Source organism: Mustela nigripes, chromosome 5 (assembly GCF_022355385.1).
Source record: "Mustela nigripes isolate SB6536 chromosome 5, MUSNIG.SB6536, whole genome shotgun sequence".
Lineage (NCBI taxonomy): Eukaryota > Metazoa > Chordata > Mammalia > Carnivora > Mustelidae > Mustela > Mustela nigripes.
The window spans coordinates 69,626,345-69,633,769 of NC_081561.1; the positions used below are offsets into that span (position 1 = coordinate 69,626,345).

A 7,425-nucleotide genomic window follows, 5' to 3' on the forward strand; every position below is an offset into this window, starting at 1 on the left:
TCATTGCTGTCCTTGGTCCACAGGCTTAAAGGTTTACAGGCACTATTAGTCATGAGTTTGGGACTTACTTGTTACAAGTGCATTTAAATTATCTCGTAAGTTTGTGATAACACTAACCATATCCTTTCTGGTGTTTTCTATCCCACCTTCTGCAGAATAAAAAGGGCCCTTGATATACGTCTTTGAGGAAGAAGGAACTGAAGAGAGAGGCTTCTATGAACAAACTTCCCTTTCTCCAGCCCAAGCACTGTTTAATTCCATACACAGTTTGCTACAGCAAGTAAAATCGAGTCCTTTACAGAGAGCATCTTATTTGCAATGTACTTGCAATTTCGAGCAGAAGCAAAACACGTGTTTGAATCTATCTATCTATCTATCTATCATCTATCTATATATATATATCACATGAAAAGGTAAATTTCTTAGAGAAAGGTTATTATGTTTATACCAAAAGCAAACCAATCACTACTTTGTCAAAGCTTATATTCCAATAAAATTTTTAAAAGGCGGGGACACTGGAGTGCTCTCCCCCTTTTACAATGACTCCTGTGAGCTGATCCCGATTATTCTCCTTTACTGGAGGCCCTGAGGCTGGCCCTCGTGAAGGACACCAGCACTGGTCTCTGTATTGGCTTTAAGTTGCGAGCAGTCCATCATGAGAAAAAAAGCTGTGAATAAAGAGAGTACAACACGTGTTTGGAATTAAGAAAGCTTTTTCTTGGCAACTCACAGAATTTATCTCATTTCACATATGTCTTCTACATGTATGAAGTCCTGGACTCCATAGGTAAACTTGTCTTTGGAAGTCATCAATTCCTACCTCCCTTTTCAGCTCAGCCTTGCACTGAGCTGAGAGTGAGTCTCTCCAAACAGCAAACTCGTTACCCCCCATTGGAGAGCTCTGACTGTTAAACTGTGTCTTCCTTTCATTGAATCAAAATCTGTCATCCCAAGTGACCAACTGTTCTTGTTTGCCCAGCAATGTCTTGGTTTGAACTAAAAATTCTGTGTCCTGGAGGACCCTTCAGTCCTGGGCAAACCAGGACAGTTGGTTGCTCCATCTTTAGTGGCCATCTGTTGGCCCTCAGCTCCGTCTTGACCTATGCAAAGAAATGCTATGATTTCCATCAGATGATATCCATTTTAACACATTTCAGGTAGATTTCTCTAGCTCCAAAAATCTCAGCTGGCATAGTTTTAAATACTGTAATTTCTATATGATCTCCTCAGAATGTGTTGTCCTCTGTTGGGGGAGGAGCTTTCCATTTCTATCTTGATGTTACCATACAGGAGAGGAATTTTAGTTTGCTCTCCATGCATCCAAGGGTGAGGGATGGGGTAGGACAGTGGAGGATAAACACACTTTTGTTGTTTTTCTATCTGCTTTTCTTTTTATTCCACTCAGAGAAGAGTTGCAGCTAACCTGATTGTTGAGAACCATAACTTTTGGGCCAAGGTTCTCACAATGGCCAGGATTCCTTTACCTCACAGGTAATAAAGAAAGTCTATCATTTTCACTGCCAGCCTCAGCCTCACAGATCATGTAAACGAGCTGACTTTCCTCCTTCCCTGTTCTTGCTTTCAGGAAGTGAGCAAGCCATGTCTTCTAGAGGCAGCTAAAAATGCCTTGATTTTGTTTTACTTTCCAATTTCTCTGCTTTCCCGGTGAGTAGGTCAGATCAGTCATGCCCTGTAAAACATGGCTCTTTTTAATTTAGAGTGGATGAGAGGGAAGAAGCCCATCACTTCCTCCCACTTTTCTAGAGATACCAACACATGTTATAACAATTAATTAGTCTAATTCTTTTGTTTCTCCTCTGGCTTAATTCCTCACATCTTGTCTTCATCCTTGGCAAAAGTGATGAAAAAGAGGAGCGAATCCTCAAACCTAAAGCCCATTTGAGCTAGAATTTAAGTCTTGGTGCCCAGAAATTAGTGTAATAATGTACACGTGACAATTTTTTTTTTTTTTTTGTTATAGACGTAGCACTTCTTTAACCTATGATCACCACAGTTATTTTACTGACTTTATTTTAGATTCCTAGTTTTCTTAGTGATGACTGAAATCCCTGATAAGGAATGCATTTGTCCCCACACTTCTGCACTGGGTTTTTGTACCAAAGTCCAAGGTTTGACAACCTCTGTACCTGACATACACTTTGAACTCACTGTTGTGAGCCTCCTGTCCCCCAGTATGCCAGAGCAAACACTGACATTAAGGTTACTGATGATTTTCTGGTGGACAATGATCTTTATCTCTGGCCCTCTGCCTTATCTCTTGCCCTGGGTGACCTCCTTCAACCTGAGGGGCTTTATCTACCACCTAGATATTCATGACTCTCAAATCTATACCCAGACCTTTCTCCTGAACTCCATATTCAGGTAACCCAATTACCTGTAAGATAGCTCTATCTGAATGTCCTATCTGCATTTTAAATTCAACACCGAGCAATCAAATTCATTATCTTGGTATAGGATTCTGATTTCACTCCAGCAGTCCCAATTTTAGAGACTGGCAACACTATCCACCTAAACTCCCAAGTCAAAAACCCGAGTACTGTTCTTAATTCTATTTTCTTCCTCTCTCTCTCTCTGTCTCTCTCTCTCTTTTTTTTAACCTTCAGTTTATACTGTTAATCCCATTTCCCAAATATTGTTTTTCATCTCTCTCTTGCTCTTTGGTCTCATCGTCACTAGCTTACTGTGCCCTTTCTAGTTGGTGTTGCTTCAATAGCTGCCAAACTGCCCTCCCTCCCTCTAGTCCTACCCACCCTCATTCTCCACACTATTGCCAGAGTAACCTTTCTAAAAGGGAAATCATATCATGTCACGTACCTGCTTTTAAACTCCTTGAATGAGCTCCCATATTCTTCAGAATAAAGATCAAACTTCTAGTTTAACACAGAATGTCCTTCATGGCTTGTCTCCTCACCATGCCTTTGCCTCATTTCCTGCTATGCTTCCCACCCCTGGCCCTCATTCCTGTTCAGCAACATGCAGGTTCCTGAGTACATTATGCTACTCCACGCTGCAGTGCTGTTTCCACACACCACTCCCTCTGTCTGGAATACCATTCCTCCCCTTCCCCCATCAAGCCCCAGCCCACTTGTCCCTCAGGATCATATCAGGGGTCACACTCTCTAGAAGTCTCTCCAGACTCCATTATCAGCCAGTTTCATTTTCAATGCTCCTGTTGCAATCTAACTAAAACTCATGTCTGAATGAATGGTCATTTCGAAATTCCACTGAAATGGTGCAAAAGAAGACCTATGGGTGGAGTGTATAATTTTCTATAGAAAGTCCCTCTATCTGCACCATTTTATCTACATCATTAACAAAAACATATGAATGATCAATGTCCCGAAGCTGTACACTATAGAATGCATGGTTATAAAATATCCTGGAACATTTTCAAAGGAGGACTTGCCAATTGCCTGTCACAATCTCAAGAGTTCTTAGTAGTTTGCTCAAGAAACATCTGGTTTGGCAAAACTGAGCAACAGAGCTTCCCAGTGAAAATGCCAAGGTCCTAAGTAACCACATGAATGATTTGTTAGATGGACTTACTGAATATAAACTAATTGAACCAGGGAATAGCGGCCAAAAATAATGATTTTTACCTTCAGAATTATTGGTCATAACGTATTCTTTCTAACAATCATTAGACAGCTGAACCAATTAATTGTCTATTGCTGCTATTAGTTCATGACAATGAAACTATGTTCTCAGCATAGAGGAGGGATAGTTTTTGTTCTGAGGTGAAAAATGTGCATCAAATCATCCTAAAGAGGTTTTATTTTGAGTATAACTTTAAAAGAAATTTGGATTATGATTTGATCATATAGGAAGCTGTCTACAGACCCCAAGTCTCATGGTGGTGCTAAAGAGAAGATTTTAAATAAGAATTACCAGCCTGGGTAACCAGCTTAACCCATAATTACTTCTGGTCTGCAGAATTAAAGGCCAAAGACAGTCAACAATCTTTCATTTATACAAAAATGACGGCTCACGTGGCCAATACTGCGATGTACTTTTGTCTTGACAAATTTCTTCACAAGATGATTAGAGATTAAGGTTCTGCAGTGAGAAAGAGGATGCTGCAGATTCTCAGCTCTGCTCATGCTCTTTTAGCCTAAGAGTTAGAATTAAATCATCACTAGGGTTATATGGAGTGTCTAATAACAAATGTGGTTGTGATTGTAGAGAAGTAAAGTAATGTTTATTTTTACAAGTGAGATAATATTTCACACCCAACCAGCTAGTGTCATGCCTAGACTTAATAAAGACCAACACATAAGTTCTCAAGAATTGGAAACCATCAATGAGAACAAATTCATTTCTTAAAGATGGATTATAAAACAGAAAAATAATTCTCCTGTATATTCAATGGTATCTGGACTCCCAAAGGCTTTATTAGATCCATACCACAGATAAATTCATCCCCAAATTATGTCTAAATGTTTATTGTTTAATTAAATTAATAAATTTCAAAAAAAAGTTGTGTCAAAAGTTGTAACAAAAATTCTTACCAAAGAATATTAATGAAAAAGTAAAATATTTAAGTGAAAAGTTTAACAAAAGTCTATGTAGTTTGATTTTTTTTATTTTTAGATTTTATTTATTTATTTGACAGGAGAGCAAGAGAGAACAAGCAGGGAGCAGAGGGAGAGAGAAGCAGGTTCCCTGCTGATTAAGGAGCCCAATGTGGTAGGCTCGATCTCAGGACCCTGGAATCATGACCTGAGCCAAAGGCGAATGCCTAACCATCTGAGCCACCCAGGTGCCCCTATTTAGTTTGATCTTAATAAAAAAATGCATATGGGGTTAAGCATCTGACTCTTGATTTTGGCGCAGGTCATGATCTCAGGGTTGTGAGACTGAAGCCTGCATTAGGCTCTGTGCTCAGAGCAGAGTCTGCTTGAGATTCTCCCTTTCCTTCTCTCTCTACCCTTCCCCCCATGTTATCTCTCTCTCAAATAAATAAATAAAATCTTTAAAAAAAACTTGCATAGATATATCTGTGAAAACATTGGAGGAATATTCACAAAAATATTTATTTTCAAGAATTAAAATGAGGGGTAATGTTTAAAACAATCGGACCACATTTCAAAATCCATCCTAAGGAGTATGGTAAGCAGGTTATGGGAAAAGTGTGCTATAGATCTCCAAAGATGAGTATAGGAAGCATATTTCCTTAGTCTTCTCAGGTGCAATGTCAGTTTCTCTTTGGGGCCATTTTTAATGAGGAGTTTTCTACATGAGTTGGAACAGCTACTCCTAGAAGAATGGCACAGGAGAGATCACTCCCCTCTGCCACACAGATCCTGGTAGAGCTTGGTACATTGTGGATAATCAGGCTGCACAGAGCAGTCTTCAACTGTACTGCGATTGTTTATCTGTATTCTCCTCTATACAGTTGTGCTCATTATCTCTAGAGCAGCATGTGTCTGGAGAAGTGCAGAACTGCTGACTCCTACACAGAAACCCCCACGCAGAAATGGCTGCCATTTCCATGGGGCAAAGGGCACTGGCATGGGTTTCGGGAGGTGAAGTAATGTGTTTTCCCTTGTTGGGAAAGTGGGGTAAGTGGACATGAGGAAGAAAGGGCAGCCACCCTTGATGTCACTGCATGTGTGTGCATAGCATGTGCATCTGTGTGTGTGTGTGTGTGTGTGTGCCCTGTGGGTACACTCACCATATGAAGATGAACAGTCTGTAGGATTAAAAGGCTTGAGTAGTGGGATAGGAGAAGAGAGGCTTTTTCATTTCTGATGGCTTTTCCATTCGATGATGGGCTCATTTGAACCTCTTTGTGTCTCTAGAAGTCAGGCAGACAGGTAGCAGAGCTGGCCTAGGGTTAAATCCTGATAATCCTGAGTGAGCCAAGGAGTGGAGTGTGTATGTATGTGTGGACGTGTGTGTTTCCAGATTCTACTGTGGGAATCCCTTGCTAACAAGCCTTAAATAGGACACCTACTCGGAATTCTAGTCCAGTATCCTTTATAGATATGCATGAGGAAAAAAAGTTGGGAAACACACATTCAGCTGGCCGAAAATTCCTTTCCTTTGCCCATTCAGACATGGTTGAAGAGCTGTCTGTACAGTCCAGTACTTACAGCACTCGAGGCTGCAGCTTTGAAGCTTTGCCTCATTTCAGCTCTTCAGAGAGGAGCTGATTTTTATAAGAACAGAAAATGTATTCTTGAGGCCAAGCTTTCCTTTTTCTTCCTTAAGGTTTCTTGAAAAGACTTAAGAAGGTTAAGCAATTACTATGTGACCATACAGTGAAAGTCATAACACTGTTTAGAGTAAATAAGGAAGTCTTTATGAAAACACCGGGATGCATATACAGTGGTTTCTGCATGAATCAAATTGTATGCTTTCAAAACACAATTGATATTCTTAGGTGGGGTGGTGGCTTGGTCCCGTCAGAATACTGAATGGACTGGTGCTCGCCTGTAAGGGATAATGATTAAATCAAAAGAAATGACACCAGCAGAGGAGGACAAATAATCCATATTAAAACTTGGGTTTGGGAATTATTTATAACCTTGAAATTCAAAAGGAATTTCTAGGGTGCACATATAAGCACACACAGATGATTTATCTCAGCATCTATTAGAAACTTTGCTTTTTCACTGGTTTAGGAAAACAGTAATTCTTAGGTGGAATTGTGTATCTCTGTTAGGAAGATTATGATAATTTGCCTGGTCTTGGAAATAGTATGAATAAGAAAAGAGCACAGTTCATAAATAGAGGCCCTCTTTCTCCCCTCTTACGTTTTCTTAGCATATATTTTTAAAAAGTAACTATTTTGAAAAATAAAATGGATACAATTTATTGTAGGAGAATCTTTCTTTTTGAGTTTACAGTTCCTCTGGGAAGAAATGCAAAATTCTTTTAGCTCTTGGAAAGCACTGGAGTGTGAGGACAGAACTTAAATAATATTCAGCGTTCAGTCAGGGAGGGGGTTGGTGATGTCCCTTGTGTGCCATAGTAAGAACAAATATACAAATACTTATGTGACATTGGGCTGTCTTCCTCTAAATGTTTTTGTTCTGTCAGTCTTGTGAAAGGAAAAAAAAACCCTGTAACTCACAAAAATCACATTTCTACATTTCATTTCAAGTACACGTTTTGTTCCGGAGACATATTCAAAGTGGAGAATAGGACCAAATATGTTTTATGTTCCCATTCATCTTTAAAATAGCCTCTTGATACTGTTAACTTGCGACTGGACAATTACTTGGCACATAACCCATGCAGACACCAACCTTGACAGAATTAGAGGAAATCCTACTCCAAGGATGAAGTGTTCTTGAACAATTCATTGGAAGCATTTGGTACAAATGTGCTCTTTTCTTACACCTCATGCACACCACCCTTCTTGCTTGCCCATTTTCATGGGTTATAAATGGTTTTGTT

At 39.6% G+C, this 7,425-nt stretch overlaps 1 long non-coding RNA gene across 1 annotated transcript; it reads right to left on the minus strand.

Annotated features, from left to right (window-relative positions):
* Positions 1-466: 466 nt before the first annotated feature.
* On the minus strand, positions 467-3,013 carry LOC132017336 (uncharacterized). Its single transcript, XR_009404237.1, has 2 exons — positions 2,836-3,013; positions 467-668 (listed from the first exon to the last, which is right to left on the minus strand). It is a non-coding gene; the product is annotated as an uncharacterized LOC132017336 (long non-coding RNA).
* Positions 3,014-7,425: the final 4,412 nt, after the last annotated feature.